The sequence below is a fragment of the Ictidomys tridecemlineatus genome, chromosome 13 (assembly GCF_052094955.1).
Source record: "Ictidomys tridecemlineatus isolate mIctTri1 chromosome 13, mIctTri1.hap1, whole genome shotgun sequence".
NCBI lineage: Eukaryota > Metazoa > Chordata > Mammalia > Rodentia > Sciuridae > Ictidomys > Ictidomys tridecemlineatus.
This window is the reverse complement of record NC_135489.1, coordinates 73,009,823-73,033,015: the sequence shown is the minus strand read 5'-3', so window position 1 is coordinate 73,033,015 and position 23,193 is coordinate 73,009,823. Positions and strand designations below refer to the sequence as shown.

General features: G+C 33.7%; 2 pseudogenes; both read right to left on the bottom strand.

Annotated features, from left to right (window-relative positions):
- Positions 1 to 844: 844 nt before the first annotated feature.
- On the bottom strand, positions 845 to 2,160 carry LOC144370169 (grpE protein homolog 1, mitochondrial pseudogene; annotated as a pseudogene).
- A 9,571-nt stretch (positions 2,161 to 11,731) lies between these two features.
- Positions 11,732 to 12,401, bottom strand: LOC144369692 (complement component 1 Q subcomponent-binding protein, mitochondrial pseudogene; annotated as a pseudogene).
- Between the last annotated feature and the right edge of the window lie 10,792 nt (positions 12,402 to 23,193).

Below are 23,193 nucleotides of genomic sequence, written 5' to 3'. Positions count from 1 at the left end.
ATCATAAAGCATATGCTCCCATTCTTTAAAAAAAGATCACATTTGACACTTCTATATGACTGCCTTTTATATGACTGTTTTCATAGATGCTTTCTCTTTCATTCTTTATCAAATGCAGAACTTCTCTCTAAATGTGAGCCTAAATTTTCCTATAAATGTAATGTTATTCTTAGCCAAAAGCATAGAATTATATTTATATGGCTCATCTCAATATCCTCCTGGTTTTCTTCAGTGAATGTGCTAATTGCATATTTTAGCTACTCTTTTCTTATCTTGGCCTTTGTGGCACATTTTACTAGACATGACATTTTCTTATGCTTAGATTGTATTTACTTGACACAAAAGTGTGAGTTGGTTGACTCATTGCATTTTGCATACATTGTGCATAATAAATGCTGAAGTGAAGTTTATTGTTTCTTGGAGCAAAACAAAAAACATGCTTCTTTGCCAGATCTGCTTTGACAAAAAACAGAGAATCCTAAAATGTTGGGCAGCATATGGTTAGGTAATCTTATCCATTTGTCTTAGCAAAGTGAGACTATATGCCTTGCTTTTTTATTATACACATGTCATTACTATTCAATGTTGACAAATGAAATCAAAGAAACCCCCATTTCAATTATCTAATTCAATAAAAGTGTGAGGTGTGATATTTGTTTGTGTGTGTATTTTATGGTTCCCACATGATTTTGAACTTTGATACAATATGCTTTATATGGTATATAATAATAATTCAGATTTATTCTTTTTTAAGGAAAATAGACATTAGGCTTTTAATCCTCTTAAATAAAAATTTAAAAATTAAACAAACATTTTAAGTATACTAAGCAAGCAGTCCCCACTGAGAAGGTCTATCTTAATAGGGAATATACCTTGAGGTTATTAGTAACTAACTGAATAAACAACTGAGATGGAAAAATAGGAAAAAAGGATTTACTTTGTCAAATTCACTTGGCAAAATAAAGTGGTAGGAATGTTCAAGTTCACATGCTCACTTCCTGTCTCCACAGAAAAGCCAAGGTTGACCATTCCTGGCATCTAGATGCTAGCTATAAATGAACTTGTATGTTCTCAAGGTAGGCATCCTTTTTTTAAAGCAAGAAACATGTTTCCTCTCTGGCCTTTTCTTCTCAGAGTGAACCCAGCAGTGGCCAAAGGTACCAGGACTCAGTGCTGCAGTGAGCTGCAGACGTTGGCATAGATGGGTGGCCGGGCAGCCAGACAGTTTCTGAAAAACTTTTATTTAAAGTACTTTGCAATCATGAGTTTAAAGCAGATACAGTGTTATTCGCGATACTCTAGAGGTCCCATCTACCCTCTTCTGGAAGTATATGGAGCTACTAAACGTGTGGTACTAAGAAATCAGACTCCCGGACCAGAGTTCCTAGAAACAACTGTGTACCCAGCTTGATTCTTTGCAGCCATTTAACCTTTCCATCAAGGCTGGACTCCCAGAGGAGAAAAGATAGACTGCCTTTCAAGAGTTACAGCAAGTGACTTAAAAGCCAAAGACCCTGAGGTAGGCAGTTATGCTTCCTTCACCACCCCTTTAGGGCAGGCCTGAGGGTGCACCCCTGCAGCTTGTACCCCACCTTGCTAACCAGCACCACCATGCTGGCTCCTTGCCCTCTACTGGTGTGTGGAACAGTGCCTCATGTTCATAAGAGTCAATCTTGGCTCCAAGGGGGTTCAGCTTGAGCAAGCCGTGCTTTTGAACACCTTCTGGATCTGCACCTTGGTCAGTACCAGCCCCTTATATAGGCTTTTCAGGGGAGGGTTTTCATCTGTAATCTCTTTGGAACACTCTGCGTTTCCTTCTCCAGAATGTCCACAGCCTTCAGCAAGTCTTTGCAGAAGCCCTGGATGCCATGTAATTTTGCCTCTTCCACCAGTTTTTGGCTCCTCTGTCTAAAGTTCTCAATATCTGCCAAAGCTCATTTGTATTTTTCCTTAGTGTCAGCTGCTATTCCAACTTGACCTTCTCTTCCAAGGATGCTCTGTCTTCTGCTCATTGTGACCCACGTTCTCTTCCAGGCTTTGGGCATTGTTCTTTTGTTTTGTAGCTGTGCACAACAACCAAGGAGAGGGCTTGAGAGACAATGCCAAAGCCGGGATAGTGTGCTGCACCAGCCTCACACACTGAGCCACCATGACTGCCGCTGTGGCCTCCATCATGCACATACTGGCCAGATTTATTCTTTAAAATATAGAAAAGATAAACAATCAAAAGAAGGAAACAAAAATACAATCACAAATCTTAAAATATTAGTATATTTTTTTCAAAAACACCACTTTTCTTATGCTAAATTCTTTTCCATAATATACCATAATATAGATTTCTGTTTATTCTTGCCTCAGTACTTTTGCTATTGCAAATTTATAATGTGTCAATAACTAAAATTCAGATATCCATGCTACTCCACTTGCTTCCCCTCCCCACTGCCCATTGCTTTAAATTGAATTGCATTGTTTCCTCTAGAAAACTATTGGAAAGAACTTTGTGCTATCATCCAACACAGAAAAAATTTCTTCCTGTGTGTTTTCTGTTGCTTCAACTTCCCTTTCAAAAAAAAAAAAAAAACAGATTATACAGACCTTCTTCTGGTAGAAGCACACACCATTATGTTTTTTATCTGTTTGCTCACTTGTTTATTGTGATCTGTGCATTTTGTTCAATGACACTCTCCTATCCCACCTATTTAGGAGTTGTTAGTGTCTCCTCACCTTCTAGTGCAGAAACCCAGCACCTGCACAGAAAGGAGAAATAAGCCTCCTTAACCTAAAAAGAAAGAACAAAAAAGGGAAGGAATTGATAAAGGCAGGAAGGGAGGAAAAAATTAGGGTGGGAAGGAGGGAGGCAGAAAGAAAGAGGTATTTCTTATAATATGGTCCCCTTTCCAGTTTCAGGTTTTCACCCCCACCCCACCACCAGCCCATATAACTTAACCAAAGAATCTTCATGGCCTAGAAAGAGCCTTAATCTGACAGATGGAAGCAGAGTGGTCTCTGAAATGGTAGCTGTAATACTGAGAGAAAACAGGAAGACTTGCTCTCTACATTGCCTGCATGCTGACTCCACTATAGTTTGATCAATAATTACAATGACATTTAAAGCCTTTGTCACCACATTAAAATGGACAGAATTCTGTTTTCTAAGGTTATCAGTGTTGGCAAAATGTGATGCATAAATTGCAAAATCAAATTATTTATCTCAAGAGCTTCTGAAGAAATAATCTAGATTTTTTTGTTTATAATAGAGTTTTGGTTTGGAAAAAAAAAAGTATTATCCTGATAAAAAAATTCTAATATCTAATACTTCCTTTCTGTTAAAAAAATTTATCAAAAGCCTTAAAATAAGATAAAGGCCACATGTCTGTTGTTATTGTATTTTTTCCTCATTTCTTAAATTGGTGCATTATAGTTGTACATATGTACATGGACATACAACTTTAAATGTCTTACTGAGCATTGTTTGACAGACACATTCAAAAATTCAGTTCTGTCAGGGATGTATTTCTGCACACTTAGTATTTATTGTTTGATTAGGACCTAATTCTAGGAACATATTAAGTTATATATTTTTTTCACTAAAGATACATATTTTTCTCTCTGAAAAAATGATTGTTTTATTGCTCTATATTATATTAATCAAATTTGTCTCTAACTTAGCAACTTAATTCAGCATCTTTTTGAGATATATGACAAAACTACTGTTTATAAAGTTCTCAAACCATTGTATCATTTTGCCAGTGTTCATTTTTAATGACTAAAAGTCTTTGACATATTTTCAATTTTTTAATATTTAATTTTTCATTGTATTTGGACACAATACCTTTATTTTATTTATTTATTTTTATGTGATGCTGAGGATTGAGCCCAGGGCCTCTCATGTGCTAGGCAAGCATTCTACCACTAAGCCACAACCTCAGCACATATTTTCATTTTTTATTTCTGTGAGATTCACGTTTTAAATTTTTGAAATTATCTTATATTGAAATATATTTTATCTTTCATATATGTCTACATGCCCAAAATGACCAAATGACGTTATTCAAGCAGTATTAATAAAATAATTCTATGTTGGTTTTAATTCTAAAAGTGTATACATGTATGCATATATGTACATGTATATTTATATGTTAAGAACATTAATACCTTTTAGAAAAAGCCTACACAACAATTAATGTCTGAAATAAATTTGTTGAAAAAATATTAAAGAAAATAAAACATATAGTTATATATTGTATCTTATTCTGGAATAAATAATGTATAGAAACATTTTTCTGAAAAACTAAAACTTGGAATCTAGCTTTTGAGTTTAAGGCCTGGAAAATTATTCTAAGATTTCATTCCCTCAGAGTATATGCAACAATTCTTTAACAATTTTTAATTCATAATTCAAATACTTAGAAAAAAAGTAGTTAACAAAATATTTTATAATAGTAGTCATTTACCATGTAAAAATGTGGTTTCTGATTATTTCTGGCTTTAAAATGTTACTGTGACATCATTGTATAATCTTAAGGGGTAGTTTAATTATCTTTAAAAGTATGGACTTCAGTAACAGATCTAATATTTTATATCTAATATTTCAAATTTATTATATACATTTTGTTATATAAATTTTATAAATTTATTTTTATGGCCCTCTTAGTTCCATATAAGAGTCTTAGAAAAATTTTTATTTAAAGAAAGTTATTAACAAGTAATCTTAGTTTGAGATTTTTTAACATTAATAGAGAATAAAAATGGTCTTAGGATGTGTATTTCATATTTATTCCATTGTGTCAATTATCATCAAATATCCCAATAATCAAAGTTCCGTTGGCATGGAAACTGGTAGAAATATACTGGTCAATTGTACTAGCCTTCATCAGTTTTCCTTACACACAATAAAATTCTTCAGCATTTGCTTTGTTCAGAATTTTTCTAGTTTATGGCAGTATGCTATTTAAAGTGAAAATTAATCCACATGTGAAATATTAGCCAAATAGATTTTAATAATAGGTATTTGAACTTCAAATTTGGTATGCATATTTTATAAAAACAAGAGTTATATTGATGTTGTAGTAGTGGATTATGGCTATGATGACAAGGTTGGAGAACCTGATTCTAGACCAGCACTGTCTAATATGGTAGATACTGGCCACACGTGAATATATGTATGCAAGATGAAATTAATTAAAATTAAATAAAATTCAAAATATAGTTCTCGATGGTACTAGCTACATTTCTAATGCTCAATATCCTTATATTGTTGCTGGGTATGATATTAGACAATGCAGTTATAGACGATTTTTATTCACAATGGAAACAGTTCAGGTCTAGACTTCTGACATGTAATATGCTTCTTTCTTTTTTCAAATGTTAAAGATAAATTTGTTCTGATCTATCTTAAACAGTATGAGATTGGACAAATATAAAAATGCAAACTACAGATTCTTAATTTATTGAGCATGGAATTACTGTCTTAATTACACATTTATCTCTATATTAAGTACACAAAAATTATCTACTTATTCCTAGATTAAAATGTATAGAATAAAATTCATTCATTCATAAAACTTCTTAAAATTATTTCAATTTTGAATGTGAACATTTTAATATTAATTAAAATTAATAAATATTCAATAAAAGAGATACCCACAGAAAATACATTTTAGATTAATTCAGAATTCATTTATTATCAACCCCCTCAAATTAGAATATGGATAATTTATCCCATGATATCTTATTTTTTGCAGACTGCACACATTTTTTTCTAATTTCCTTTAATATATGAATAATTTCCATTTCTGGACAAAATGTGGTTGTCCTTACTTAACTAATGACTAAACATACCCATCCCCAGGAATCTAACTGCAAGAATGAAAGTTAAAATCAGCTGTTGCTCCAGCCATCTTTTTACCTATCCATTCTAATCATAGTCAGGAGAATTAAACTGATAATAATTGCCATAAAGTAATTTAATTTAAAACATTTCTGATATTTAGAAAAAGGAAAAATAAATTATCTATTATTTCACTTCTAGGCATTTCACATGACATCACTCCTGAAACTTAATCATGTTTTAATCCTTTTGTAAATCGAGTTATGTTTCATCCATTTTAATGGAAAGAAAGTAGAAACCCTATAGAATGTGTGAAGAAAGCATCTTTTGTATAAATTTATGGACTTAATGTTTGACATTTAATAACAGGGATTTGCATTAAAAGTAATACAACTTTCTGAAAAATTGTTTTTAAGCAGTCAACACAAAGTTCTGTGCCACTTGATTGAAAAACCATGGGAAGACAGAGAAGTTACTGATATGCTTTCATAAAAGAGATAAGCCTACATTATATGTGAAGGCAAAGTTAACTTGGGTACTGAGCTTGAGACTCTGATTATATAAATGCTGTATTAGGAAATAAGATACATGATGAAATGACAACAAATCACCTAAATCCCATAGGTATCTCATATACACATGATCTCTCATATTAAGAGAGCTTAACCAAATAATATTAAAGCCAAGTATTTTCAGAAAGAAAAAATAGAAACCAAAATTATAATATATATTTTTCATTAAATTATACCAACTTATAAAACTGCTTCACATTTCAAATGACAGATGAAATAGGGTAAGTTCATAATATTGTCTAATTACAGTAATCAAAAAATTAAGTTCTAAGTCTGAGAAAATGATTTTATTTCTTTAAAACACATCAACTCCCATCATCTTGTGTTAAATGCACTGTGATTTTTAACCATCTGTTTGAAACAAAACAAAAATATATGACCTGGAAAGATTTAGTGCTGGTATAAAAGACTGGTTAACTATCAGAAGTTAATTATCAATATAATTAACTACATTAGATGACTGAAGGAGAAAATAGAAATGTGTTATCATTTCAGAAGATATTTAGAAAAAGCATATGAAATAATAGACACTAAATTTAATTTAAAAAATAAAATCTTGGTAAACAAGAAATAGAAGGATACCATTCTATCCTTATGAAATATATTTACAAAAAATCATATGGTAAATATCACATGAATAGTGATATTTTGGATGTAGTACTATCAAAGCAAGAGTAAGATAATTGTGACTGTTAAGTCAAACATTATACTGGAGATCCTTGCAATAAGACAAGATAAGGAATAAGGGCACAAGAATAAGAACAAAAAAGACAAAAAACAAAAAGGTTTTCTTTAGTAGCAAAAAGGAGAGAAAATTTCGAGGACAAAAGACCAATACACAAAAATTAATAGCTTCCCAGTACACAGTGGAAACTAATTAGAAAATACTATTGTAACAAGAGGAACCAAAAAACAACAACAACATAAAACATCAAGCAGGACTTTTGTTGTGAAGGTTACAAACATTGTTGAAGGACATATAAGAAAACCTGATTAAATGTTAACATGCTCTAAATTCACCAATGGGGGGACTCAATATTATAATTAACTATCCATTAACTGTTGTGGAAATTTAATGCAATTCAAATTAAAATCCCATAGGATTTTATATGCAACCAGAAAGCACTTGACCAAATTAATAACTGTCACATGGAAGAAAAGAAAACGTAACACCTACCTCATAACAAAATTAAATTTCCAGTGCTTTAAGAATCGAAAATGTGAAAATTGTTAGAATATCTCATGAAAAGAAAAAAATCTTAAACTTCAGACATCATAATCATAACAGAAATATTAATACATGTCTTCACCTATACTTCTGAATAACCTGTAGACAGGCATTTAAAATTACAGAATCAGTTGGAAAAGTAAAAAAATACATTGATACATTGATGGTGAGTAGTATCTCTAATCAGAAGATTTCTATTCATTGAGAATTAGTTTAATAGGATATTCAAGCACCTAGTATCTTTATTAGTATCTATATTTTCTACACAGAGCCTGGCATGAAAAGCATAATATATGTCCTCTGAATGAATATAGAATCTCATTTCTGTGGATCATTCCAAAGACATTTCTTTATCATGCTCTGCTTAAATGACTATCAATTATCATTTTTATAAAACTATAGATGTGAAAGGTATAGGGGTAAAGCTGAAACAACATTGTCCTTATGACACACCCTGGAAATAGCTTTTATGAATAAATTACAGATAACAACTTGTTTACTTGTCATTTGTCTCTTTCTCTTAAAATTGAAAAGCAGGATGTGAAAATGCAGCCCTTTCTTGGCAATATATGGTATCTGGCTTTCTAATTAATTACTTCAAAAGCTGAAGAAGCCTTCAGTAAATTCATCTTCTTTATGACTTTGTGTCAGTATGTATTGATCTTTTAACATTCAAAACACTCCCTATAATTTCTGCATCAGTAACAGTACATGACATGTCATTGTTCTTAGCAGAATCAATATTCCTCCCATCTCCTTTTATTAAGTTTAATGACTAGATGTGAAGAACATTGTTCCTCAACATTGCAAGGAGGTGACACCTCTCTGCAACCCCAGGCCACAATTATATCAGACTACCCTTAAGGAATGATTATCTGAGTAATTTCATGAACCAAAACAACAACAAAAAAATCTTTTTAAAAGAAAATCTTATTTGTCTTTCAATTCATATGATTAAAAACAACATACAGGCAGTGGTTCTCAAAGAATGAGGGAGGAGGGAAAGACATTTTGCTGGCCTCCACACACATGCATTCAGCTATGTCTAGAGACATTTTTATTATAGCAATTGGGGAGGGGCACACAATTACTGTCATCTCTGGGATGCTACTAACATTTTATAACTCACAGGACAGTTCTGTACCTCAAAGATATTCTTGGGAAAAAATGTCAATAGTGCTAAAGTTGAGATGCCTTGATATAGAGATACTGAGTGCTTCATGAAATGTTTCTCAATCAATTTCATATTTTAAACAATTCCCTGGTCCTCTCTGCTTGATTCCATGTAGTGATATTAGCAATACAAAAACACAATAAAGTTATTAATTACCACTAACTCTTCCATAGCTACTAAATAGATTTCCTATGCTGTCCTCACATCCATCAATTTAAAGATCAAGTGTTTATAGCAGATAAGCAGATAATGGCTTTTAAGTTTGTAAGACAATTATGTAGAAAAGCTTTCATTTTATATAAGCTCATGTAAAAACTATAATTTATTAATTCTGCTTAAAACAATTGTTATTTCTATCAAAATAAAGTTCAGAATGTAGTAAATCCTGTCCCAATACTCCCATTTCATCAACACTACAAACTTATTCAGGGGAAAGACTATAATCATGAATTTTCTTTCTAAAATTTAAATATTTCTTTCTTCCTACAATATTAAATCTGCATATTTCTGCCAAGGTACTCCTATCCATTGGACACTTACTATTTTCAAAACAATGTAAACACCCCAGAACACAAAAGTAATCTTTCACAAAAATGGGCATGGATCAGTCAACTGTGCTTGCTCAAGGAAAACAATTACTTTTTTTTGAAGAGCATTAGGTTACAGATGAAGCATTCCTGTATCATTTTGCGGAAAGAATTATAAACATGGTCAAACTGAACATGCACAGAATATGACATTTCTTTGCATTGTTGTTTTAAGACAAACAAGGAAAACTTTTTAAGTATGTTGTATGTTCCCAAAATGATGCCAACATTCTAATCCTGCCTCAGAATTTCCATAGTTTAACTATTACCCTAAGAGAAATATATGTAAATCATATGAGCACACAATTCACAAACATGAAATACTAATGGTTAACAAAAATGGTAGGTTAAACTTCATCAGTATTCCAGAATATACAAATTAAAACAAAGACTCTAAACCTATAAAATGATCAGAGCAAAGCAGAAGACATTCTTTCAAGTTTCTAGTGCAGACATATATTAAGTCCCTACTGTCTACATGGAATGTTCATCCAAATGGATATTTGAAAAGAAAATTTAAAATCACCTAATGGACAAATCTTTTATTTTTATTTTTATAGCAAATGTCATGATTTTATACTACATCCATGTCCTGGTAGATGGGCTACAGCGAGAGTGCTCTCTTAATCCAGTTCAAATATATTTTCTACAAAAAATAGTTATGTAGAAGTTTAATTTGTTAGAGATTCTATAAATAATGGTATGTTCTTAAAATTTGCTATAGCAAATTAACTTGTCACATAGGAAATGGAAGATCACCTCTTAAATTTTATTTGAGTTTAAAGCCCAAATAATCTCCCAATGCCCAGAACTAAATCTTCACAAATCCACTGTATGCAGTACTTTGGTACTTAAAAAATGAGGAGTTGTCCCAGTAAAATATAAAATGTACATTTCATTTTCTTTGGTTCAATCATTGCAAACCCCAATTCTTTGTTATACAGAAAGGCAGATCAGGTCAAATTTTACTGGGAAGGAAAGGAAAACTAAATTTTGGTGCTTTCTGAAATTATTAGTTTCAAAAATACAGAGAAACATAACTTTTCTTAGTAGAGGCTGTGTATGCCAACTAATGCATTGGCACATTAGCTTCTAGCTCACACCAAATAAATGAATCAAAGAAAAGTAAAAATGCAAAAGTATATGAAGAATATCCTTACCTTTTTGTATTTAGTTACCAATTGGTTTCTCAGTGCAACATTTTGCTTGCCACCATTTCCTTACAGAGGTTAAGTCTAACAATATATTCTAATAACACAATTTCACTAAGAATATTGTATCTTGAGATAGTGTTTAAAGTATTATACAAATGTTTTAAGATCCCAGGTTAATATAATTATCACATCTGAATATTACTACCAGTGCTTTGGTATACAAAAAGAGAAACAAAACAAAACAAAAGCCAGTAATGGTTTAACAATACTACAAAACAGGTGGGTTAATCAATGCACTCACTCATTCATGCTTTCCACCACCCATCCCCCAAGAAAATAAAATACATATTTTTCATACTCACAATTTTTAAAAAATCAAGAAAAATGTTTTCTTCAAAGAATTATTCCCCCTCCATTTGTTTTTCTGCTCTGAAAAAAAGAATTATCTGTTAGCAGCAGCATTTGCTGAATGAAACATTTCTTGAGATAAAGTTGCATGGTAGGTGGAGAAGAAATTTTGCCACCTGTTTGCATAGTCATTTGAATTTGACTGCTAAATCTTTCAAAGTATTTCCTTCCACCCTTAAGAAATTAATTAAAAACTTGAGATGGTAGAAATAATTTTCATTGTTTTCCAGATATATTCAAATTATACATACAACATTGAATTCTAAAGATATTAATAACTTTTCCACTGTCCTTCATTACCTCTCCCAAACAAAACTTGAATGTTAGACCACAAGAATTTTTGCAAACACACATACAGGCTCAACTTCTGTTATGAAGATTTAGGAGAATATTTTAAATAAATATCAGACTTAGAATTTCCAACTCCTGAAATGAATTAAAATCTATAAAATAAACTTGTCATGTTCATTGAAAAAAAATGGGGGAAAAAACCTTTAAATCTTTGAGCATTGAAAGATCTGTCCTCCAACTAAAGTGTAAAGTGTTATCAGGTATCTTTATATGAAGAAATTACAAATATCATATGAACCTCTTTTTTTGGAGATAAAAGAATTTTATTGTCCATCATTATGTTATACAAAAATCTAGAAATAATAGGTTTGTACAGGAAAACTACAAAATGAATAGTAAATGAGAGCATGATAGCAATAATTTAAATGTGCTTATCTCCCACCACATGATGTTAGGATTATAACCACTTCAAAGCACACGTCTGGTGTCAGGGTGGTTTTTGTTCACTGGTCAAAGCTCACCATAATATTAAGGCCTTCAAGTATCTCTGATTGCTCCAGTGGCTCTTGACAAAACTTTTGAGGTCTTCAAGAAAATTAATGTACTCCTGGTGCTCCAGGGCTGTGCTGAGTTCCACCATCTCATCTGCAAAAGTGTTGTTCACCTCTCAGTCGGCAAGAAAATCCATTAGGTGGTCATACAAGGCCCAGTCTAAGGACTCTGTGTTCAGAGTGTAATTAGTCTTTCCATTCAGACTTGCCAGTGGTTTGAAAGCTAACTTCCTTAATAGAGAAAATGTCACTCTTGGCTTCCTCCTCTTGTCCAATCTCATCCCCTGGATACTGACAGTCTAGTACAAGAGCTTTCTAGCTATCGCTCTCAGTAATTTCAACCACACAACTGGGAGTGGATCAGTTTAGGCTCCTGTTCTTCAACCTTCTGCCCTTCTGAGGCCTCTTCCTCAGGATCAAATGTTGGTTGGATGGTATTTTAATGTTGAAAGTGACAGTAATTTTTTCCCCAGCAACTTTCTGCACTAATTTAGCTTCTGTCCCGTTCATGCCAGACATCTTGGGAAGAAACTTATGCTTCTGGATTTTCTTTTCTTCCTTAATTTCATTTGTCAGGAATTTGACAAAAACTTTATCTCCTTCCATGCTCAGCGTGCGGCAGCCAGAGCCGCAGGGCCCAGAAGGCTGCAAGAAGCCTGGCTGCTGCTCCGACCTGGCTCACACACAGAGAAGTCTTTAGGGCCCAATGCTTGGCCCCGGGTGCCCACTGTTGCAGTTGCCAGAGGCAAGGGGCAGGCGTGACAGCGCAGAGGCAGGCTACAGCGGGTGCCAGGGGCTCTGAGATGGCAGCGCAGTAGAGAAAGCATCCTGAAATTGGTGGCGCAAGTGTGAGAGCAAAGGACAACCCCGGCCAAGGCCTGAACCTCTTTCAAGAAGGCATAAATTACTTGCTGCTTAAGATACTATAAAAGAACGTATCTCCTTAATGTGGTGTTTGCCTAAAAGGATTCCAGAGAGACAAAGTTTTAGATGGTTATTTGTATTTTTAATGACATAAGTATAATTAGATATCTATCTGTGTGAAATGATTTCATTAATGGAAACCTGTACCATAGGAGATATTTTATAAAATAGCTGCTATCTTCCCAAAGCTTTCTTTTCTGATGTAGCTATACCAGAGTCCACAAAAGGTCAAGGTGGTAGAATTATACAAGAAGATGATTTTCCAGAGTAGCTATTGCACATACTTTTAAATTGTCTGTCAAATTTAAAATTGAATCACACTAATTAATAGCTCATGTTTATTTTAATATAAGAATAAGATCATTTACCCAGCACCTGCTATGTACCAGGCATTGTGCCAGGCACATTGTAGTATGGTACTTAATCCTCATGACAACCCCATTCTAAAGGCAGGGAACTGAAGCTTAGAGAGTTTAAGGCCTCACTATGAGTCTGATTTTGAACCCACTTCTGAACCCAGAACCCACATTGTTCCCAATGCACAAAACATAAAAATTAAAAATAGCAGATAGTAGAAACTATAAAAAGCAATTCCTGTTTCAACACTTAATTTATAAATACAACAAGGATGTCTGAGAGATTCTGTTAAAGGCAAGTGATTTTTTTAGTTTATTAATTCAGTATAAACACACCTGATTTCTGTGTCAGGGAGGGGGATAGAGTGGAGAATTGTTAATAGTTATTCAGTACAATTAAATAGGGTAACTGTGGTTGACAGAATAAACTGAGTGTTTTGAAGTAGCTAATAGAGAGAAGATTTTGAATGTTCCTAACACAAAGAAATGATAAGTGACTGAGGCGGTAGACATGTCAATTACTCAAATATAATCATTACACACACACACAAACACACACACACAGTATCACATATATATGTAAAATTACTATATCTTATTTAAAAATGAACATATATTTTAGGCTGTGCACAGAACATGCCCTTAATCCCAGCTACTTGGGAGACTGAGGCAGGATTGCTTGAGTCCAGGAATTCAAGATCAGCTAAGCAACACAGCAAGACCCTGCCTCAAAAAATAAAAATTAAAAATATATTTTAAAAATAAAAAATCATTGAAGTTATCCACTTTTACTACTCCATTTCCTTAAAAACAATGCCAATGCTAAAAATTTCTATTGATGCATATTGAGTGAGAAGATTGAATGTCCTAAAATATAACTCAGATTAAATATAGGGAGAATTTTACATTATTGGTATCAGCATTTGAAAGAACAGATTCCACATTCCAATGCCAACCATCACAATCACATAAATAGCACTATGATACAGATGAGAGAATTGGGTTAGATGAATGGAATGATAAATGACATTCCTTAGATAATTATGATAGGATGAAAGTTCATTATCCAAACTGAAAAGTATAAGCACTGAATATCTCAATCCTGCCCTTGAAAAACTTTAAAATTAATGTTTGTTCCCTCCACTTACTATATTTCAAGAGTTTAATTTCCCTTCATCTTATAAAATCCAGATTCTACTAAAACTATATAGAGTCTCACAATGTTGACCAATTAATTCTTTTTTTAAAAAGTAGTTGAACACAATACCTTTATTTTGTTTATTTATTTTTATGTGATGCTGAGGATTGAACCCAGAACCTCACACATGCTAGACGAGAGATCTACTGCTGAGCCACAGTCCCAGCCCCCACATAATTCTTCTATTTAGGAAGACTGATTTATCTATTATTTTTTTCACTATTAATATTTCTTGGACTATTCTGGTGGAAACAAGATATGTAGACAAGCAGATGGACAGATTGGTAAGTGGATGGATGAATTAGTGGATAGATGGATGGTAGGTAGGGAAATAGAAATAAAAAATTTAAAAAATTTAAAAGATATGTAAGAATTCACTCTATTTCCTTAAGTAGGAATAAGCAAATAAAAAAATGAATTGCTGAATATTGATTCTATATTGACTATGCAATCAAAAAAACAAACAAAAAACCAAATCTCAAAGCTTTTCTTGTCCTTAAGAAGCCACAAAAAATAAGGAAGTGTACAAGGGACAGTGTTTTGTTTTAAAAATATTAGGTGTTGTATCTGTTGTATTAAAAACATAAGGCTGATTTGATACTGAAGTTTTTTTGATATTCATTGAAATTAGAGATGCCTCTATGTGGGAAGATGGTGATATGATGTAGGTTGAGAGAAAGCATGTGCTTCCATTGTTGTCAACAGTCCCTCTCACAATGCACAGAGAAAATGGTTACAATCCTCTGGCTGCACATACACCTTCTACCACAATCCTCCACCCTACTGCTAACAGCATGTCTGCCCATTGAGAAGTGTGACTATACCTACAGCAATAGCTTGCCTTCTTCAATCCCAGAATGAAGAAACTGAAACAGGCATTTAAATCCCTCCAACACCCAGGCCAACTTTTTCTAAAGGAGTTCTGCTTCCAGATGATATGTTAATCAATGTGTCATTTTACTCCCATTATCTGTAGCTTACCAATTCTGTAATGTCACTATTGTGCCATGGTGTGTTTAAATTGAAAGTCATGTTATAAACAAATTGGGTTTCACCTGCCTAAAATTTCAGTTTTTTAAATATTCAAACATCCAAGTTATCCAATTTTAATGTTTATTATAAAGGCAGATTTGATACACCCAAAAACAATTAGAAATCACTGGGACAAATTCATTTGGGAAAAGGAAAAGGATTAATAAAGTACTTTTAAAAAGATAAAGAAAATCCTGTCCTTTTCTGAATTTCCCAGTTATATTCAACTTCACAAAGTCAATAATTCATGACCAGGTCTTAAGGGAATGTTTATTTCTCTCTTAAAGTAAACATACATCCACATAAACAAAAAAGTAAGTCTTACAACATAATAACAATTGCATTCCATTTTTTAATAAACATAATTTGCAGCTCTAAGAGCCCCACTGAGTTTATGTATTCAAAGCCCACAATAAATATCAGAAATCACAGCCTTCAAACTTAGAAGCATCTCTAATTATATCAATGAATATAAAAATTTCAGTATCAAATCAATCATATGCTTTTAATACAACTGCCAGTATTGTTTAAACAAGGATGAATAATATAAAAAATGGAAGACAGGCTCTCAATCTCATAAGTTTGGGAATTCCACTTAGGATAGTTCTCTCAAGTTCACCTCAGATATGGGGACTTATGGAAGCAAAGATTCTAAGTTGTCATTTTTCTCCTTCTTTTATAACTGTCTTACAATTAAAGGTACATTACATTACATTACATTACATTAAAGGGTATTTTTTCTTAAAACCTTTGTTATAAATGTGAAATTATCCTTCTGTACTATTCTCTCCAGAAAGAAACATATATATTGCTGGCCTTAAGCTATTTGTTAGGAAATACAAAAATCCATACTATCACTTATGGTCCATTCATCTATTCAAAAACAGTGATCATATTTCAATTTTATAAATGCAGTTTTTAATCCTAGAAATGGTATTGGATTTTTCTCCTAAAATGCCTTCCAGACCATTTTACTACACTCCTTAGAAACTATTTTAATGAAGATTACTACAGTGCTAACTTCTAGATCACAAGTAATTTCATATTCTAGCCACAATAAATTGTGTTAAGTGAATAATGAAAACTGTTCTTTAAAAACTTTTATAAGTCTTTGTCCATAGTGCATTAATTCTAAGGAAGGAGTCAGTTGGGCAAAGTATTTTTGTGCCATGCATTCAAACAATTAAAATTTCTTAATAAAATGTTTAATGTTTCTCTGGAAGCCAGACTGGTGTATGGGGTGGAAGAGAGATGAAAATTATAAATCACTGGGGAGTTTATTTCTTTGAGAGTAAGATTTTTTAAGAAATACCATGGGCTCTGGTTTATTAGGTAGAAATGACATCATTTATACAGACCATATCATTTGATGAGATATTACCATATGTATCAAACATTCAAATTCTTGATTTAAGTGGAAATTTTAACTAAAAGATAATTGGAGCATTTTGGGTTGTATGAGTATGTGTTTTGAAAAATCATCCTATTAATTGTGAAATAATTAAGTATAACCTTAATTTGTCTGAGATAGAAGCATTTATTTCTTCCTTCAATATAGACATTTAAACAATTGTTTCACACCTAAATTATAATTTCTGACTCTCAGATTGGGGATAAGAAGCAGACAATGGAAGTCAAGAGTCAATCAGAAAGCGAGAATAGCAGGGAGTTGAGGTGTTAAAAGTCTGCCCAGCTAGTTGGAAGATGTTATTCCAAAGTCTACTGCACTTGTCTCCATGAGCTATTTCTTGAAGTTATAATCATTTTTAAATCTTCAAAATCCAGTCTTTTCATAGACTCAAGATACTATACATGGGAATGCATTTCACTACGTATTTCTTAATGGCCATTCTGGAAGCTTGGTTAGTCAAAAGAAATTTTAGGAATCTCAAATGTATCTGATGTCATACATTCAAGAGAGACATACAAAGAATATTTTGGATTTTTAAAAAATAATTTTAGTTGTAAATGGACATAATACTTATTTATTTATTTATTTTTATGTGTTGCTGAGCATCAAACCCAGTCTCTCATGCTGTGAAGCAAGCATTTCACCACTGAGATGCAACTCCAGACCAAATATTTTGGATTCTAAAAGAAAATTGTTATCATCAAAATACTTGTCATCTTTGACCACTGCTTCTTCCTCATCTCTCATGTCTAATCAACTTTTTTTTTTAATTGCAGATTTAACTCAGGGGCACTTAACCACTGAGACACATCCCCAGGCCATCTTTTTGTATTTTGTTTAGAGACAGAGTCTCACTGAGGTGCTTAGGGCCTCAATAAGTTGCTGAGGCTGGCTTTGAATCTGCAACCCTCCTACCTCAGCCTCCAAATCCACTGGAATTACAGGGGTAAACCACTGCAGATGGCTTCAACTTTTAAGTACTACATCTCTCTAGAATGTTTTTACCCTTCACCTCCTCTTCACTGCCTCTACCATACTTCTAGTCTCTACTAAAAGTTACTTGGATTTGGTTATGATTACAAATTTCATAAACATTATGGCATAGCTTTACATATTATGATTATATTTATAGCTTTGACTATAAAATGATTGTAAATCATTCCCTTGCTCAAAACTATGCAATGACTCACTACTCTCTAAAAAACAATCAAATCCTACACTTCTATATTTAAAATTTCTTCCCCAAGCTCTCTTTGACTGATTTCACATTCCAACAAATGATTCAAAAGAAATTATTCAAAATAAAATTAGAGAATAAACAAAAATATAAATTAATATTTCAACGTAATAATTTTTCCTTTAAAGTACATTGCTTATACATATTCACAGCTATGACTTTTTGTCTATTGCTAACCAAGTAATGTGGAAAAACCATTTTATTTAAACATTTTTAGTAGAAAATTCATTTCATGTAAATCTAATATCTGCTAATCTTATAATTTAACTGCATTGAAGCACTTTAAGTATAAAAACTTCAAACATAAGTAAATGTGGATGATTTTTTGAGTACTAATTTTAAATATATTTCTTCTAAACCCTAGTCAGGTTTCTTTTTCTCCTAGTCAGCCATTCTTTTTATCAAATCCTCACATCAAACACACTATCCTTTAAGTACAAGCATACTAGCTTCAAGATATAAATTTGTCTCACATAGTTTTCTCTGTTTTGATAAAAGATGTGAAAATAACTCAAATAACTCCTAATTTTAAGAGTAATTGCAACCTTCCAGCAGATTATAACATTATTTTCTTTATCAAATTACAATTTGGTGCACCATAACTAAGTATGTTTGTGACTGCCAAACTATTTCTAATGAAACTAATTCCAGTCTGTGCTTGCATCTGAATATTTATCATCAACAATGAATAGAATCTAAATTTTGTATCCATTCTTTAATAGGAGAGATACCCTAAATTATTACTCTTCAGTAATATTGTGATATATATATATATATATATATATGAAACCCAACACTATTAAATGAATAGATATAAACACTGCTATAGATTTAAAAACTAGCCTTTCTAAATTCACTCATACATTCAACATTCATTCAGTAGCTGCTATATGCCAGGAATTGCATTAGGAAACAAGAAAAAAAAAAAAAACCAGCAGTCAGGATACTTGCTAAGAGATCAGCATCAAATAAATAATTACTTTCCAAAAGATTAACTGATATAATAAGATAACATTATCTACCAACAAATATCATGTTGTATAATTCATATAAACAATAATAACAATTAATTGCAAATTTTGTTCCCAGTCCATAAGGGTATCAGTTCATATTTAGCATATAAACACTAAGTTTTTTAAAAGTCACATATTTTTTCTTACTATATATAATATTAAAGGATTATTTTCTAATGGATCAGGCTATATGTAAGTCTGTCTCAGCAATCAAATATCCACTATTCAAAAAATAAACTGCTGATCTGGCCAGCGGCGTGGGCAGGTGGCACAGGCAAGTGGGCAGACCCGTGGAGCAACGCCGCGGGCCCCAGGCGGCCCCACTGGCGTAGAGAATACTCATGGCCTGGCGCCCCTGGCCCCTCCACCTGGCCCAGCAGCTCCGCAAACCCGTGCATTGCCCAGAGGATCCGCGGCCCCATTAAGAATGACTGAGGAAGCAACCGAACACTAAATCAGAAATGAGCCCTTGAACCGGACCCTAGAGAGGATGATGTGGAGATTAAGAAAATGTAACTGGAGAGATGATCCTCAGCTTCAGACTTGAACTCTGATGGAGATACAAGAGTGGCCAGGAGCAGGTCCATCCCAAGGATTGCTGAGCGCAGCAGAGGCCACCACAACAGGCAGAGGTGACAGACTGGTGAGCCATGGGCCAGTGGATATGCGAACCTCACACACTGACATGGAATCTAAAAGGACACACTACACTGCCCTCTGCAAGCAAGTGATGGCCATGCTGCTAGTGAAGCAAGATCTCAGTCCTTGGTTGCAGAGCCTCATCGCAGCTGGGGAGAGGGGTGCTGCTTCATGGTGGACAAGGATCATAACTGAGGGACCTTTCCGTGGGCTTTTTTCCTTTCTTTCTTTGCCTTTAGTTTACCCGACACCAGCAGAAAAGTGGACCTCGGGGGTTGGCTGTGCTTCTGGCCCCCTCCCTCTGCCCCCGGAAGGCACACACAGTTGGGTTCATCTTGGACACTGTGACACACTCAGGCGAGGCTGGCTTCCAGGGCTTCTGAAGTGGAGTGAGGCATTTCATTTTCTTTTTTGCTTTTCCCCATCTTAGGTTCCCAATCTTCCACTGCCTCCCCTGATGGCAACCTATAGGTTGAAGTGTGTGTGTGTGTTTGTGTGTGTGTGTGTGTGTGTGTGTGTGCGCGCGCGCACGCGCGCGCACATGGGAATTTAAAGTAAAGATAGGAATTTAAAGTAAACCACGCAGGTCACAGGAGTCCCTGTCGTGCATAGGGTAGTCCCACCAGGCCCATACACTGGAATATGGTTCACTCATGGTGCCGCAGTCCCCCAGCAGAGATGGCGGGTCCAACCCAGATGACTGATGGATACAGAGACAGCCAACATGGTTCTTGCTTCAGCTGAAAGCCTCCATTACTGCTCGAGACCCCCAGACTTCCCACACGTAGCAGAAGAACAAATGCAGCCAGACCCAGTCAGAGACCCAGCGATTCCTGAAGTGGTGCGCTGCCCTCAAATCAGGGAGGAGAGAATCAACTGGCAGCTGCATCCAGGAACCAGAGCAGGAAGTTGGGATGGAGGGCTGCTGTGGGGTTTTTGTTGTTATGGTTGTTGTGGTTTATTTTATTATTTTTTTTCCTTTTTTTCCCTATGTTTTTGATGGACACAATCTCAAGCCACCCTGGCAGGTGCACCTGTCAGTGAGTGAGCACAAGTGTGTCCAGATGTGTGGCCAGCTGCTTTCCCCCAGACTTAAGGATTTCCACTTGGGTTTAGTTAGAGCTTTTCCTTAAAGCTGGGGGTTGCTGTCAGGATTTGCTTTCAAACTTCTTTTCTCTCACTATTCCCCTTTATAATCTACAGAATTTTTTTTTAAAGGATCAGGTCTGCTTTTAGTTTTATTTTATTTTTATTTCTTGCCCTTCTCCTTAAAAATTCATTCTGTGAGGAAAGGTATAAGCCATTCTTCGTCTACCACACACTGAGCCACCCCTGTCCCCATGTGAGGGAATCCCAGGTACATGCACATCTGTGTGCCTACAAGAAGACTGGGCACCGCTATTCCTAGTTCTTCTCCAGCCCATTTTCCTACTGATGCATTTAGGGACGTTAATTTGAAATCCTTATTCTGTAGGACCACCTTCTCCAAACAAAACTGCTACAACATTCTAATAAAGGCTGATTTAACCTCCCTCCCCCAAAATAAACTGCAATTATACTTATATGAAAGAAAGACAAAATTTATGATAATTCAAAAAATGGCAACATTTAATTGCATCTATTTATATACTTCAGCAAAATATCTATGAAAAATATGTTAACAAGACAGGTCTCTGATCTACTGAAGACCAAAATTTTGGTTCCAGTTCCCCATATTTCTATTTAGCTGTGAATCATTCAGAAATTATTAGGCATACATCCCTTGAAGGAAAAATGTTCATAATAAATGAAAAATTGATTCATCCTGGTGATGCTAAGGAATTATCTACTGTATCATCTATTAGCAAACTATTCCGTCCATAGAATTCTAAAATTTCCATTTTCAATATTTTTATCTTTAGCTACATCAAACTATTAATATGGAACATGTTTCACCTTAGAACACAAGAAAGTTCTAATGTGATCATATCTATAAAGAGAGACATATTTGAATCTTACAGTAAACTGATCTTTAACATTAACTTGTAATACAGTTGATGAAATGGTATTTTTTAAAAAATGAAATATAAACTAAGATTGGGTTGAATCATCAAATAAAAATGTACCTAGGTGGAGGAAAAATGATTAGGAATTTCAAAGTACAACCAAAAGAGTGATTTATAAGGTGCCTTTGAGCTCTTGGATTCAAAGAGCTCTTAACAAGATAATTATGCTCTTTTTAAGATTTCAAGGTCTCATCTCATTGATTGGTGAAACACTCTATAATTTTGAAACCAGAAAAATGAAAAATTAAAATAGAAGATGATACAAAAAATCTTGAAAATCATGAATAAGAATCATTTAAAATTTTTGAAACACCTGCAGTGAGAGATTTAAATGTGGGAAAGAAGAAGCAAGGGAAGAGTCAGAGGGATAGCATAAGCATTAGTTTAGCACAACTATCCACATACCCTAGACTCAGCTTGCCACTTCATCCATCATTCTCCTCGAGTTTGATTCTTAAACTTTTGGTACTCAAAAATACAGTATTTGAACTTTTTGCAATTGTAATCAAGCCCTTGATATTCCCATGATAAGAAACAGTGTCTAGAGAGGTAGACAAATAGATCTGAGCTAAGAACTTTCCTAATTCAACTCCAAGTTCAGAAATGTCACTTTTCAGGCTAGAGTCACTTCCTGGTGAATCAGGTTTAAAAGCTCAGAAACAGTAGCATACTTGCTCATCACTTGTTATTTTACAGTTCCTATTTCATTCAACATTAACTGAGTCACAACCCAAATTTTAATATTGTCCCCACTTATCTGCCAAAGACAAAGTATTGAAGGGCCAACAACCATATAACTGTTTGCCACTGTTATAGAATTAGGTAAATATTTTTAAGGTTATTGAATTTCTTTCCTTTTCAAATTAAAATAAATCTATTTTTAAACTGACACATATGAAGATTTTTAAAGTGTTTGCAACAATCTGTGCCATTTCCAGTGATGTGAGGGAACATTCAGGTTGTCAACTATTATTTTATAGTGGCCTTTGTTTCTTTTAAATTATTTATTGGTGCATTATACTTAGGCATAATAGTGGGATTCATTATGCCACATTCATACTTTCATAATTTGATCACTCGCATTCCAAAGTACCCCTGATTTGCTTGCTTTCCCCTACTGATGTCCCTTCTATAATTATTATTTAAATGCAATATATATGAATATAAATGTACATATATATATATATATATATAATGCACATATTATACATTAACTTTATATCTTTATATGTACATGCAGGATTCACTGTGGTACATTTATATAAATCAAGCATAATTTGGTAGATTTTGTTCACTAGTATGCCCCCATACATTCTCCTTCTCCCTCCCTCTCAAGCAACTTCATCTATTGGTTTCCCTTCTATTTTCCTTTTGGAAATCCTTTTTCCCTATCTCTAGCTTTTTCATAAAAGAAAATATTCAACACTTGACTTTCTGAGTCTGGCTTATTTTGCTTAGCATGATGTTCTCCAGTTCCATTAATTTGCCAACAAATGCCATAATTTCATTATTCTTTATGGCTGAGTAGAATTCTACTGTTTAT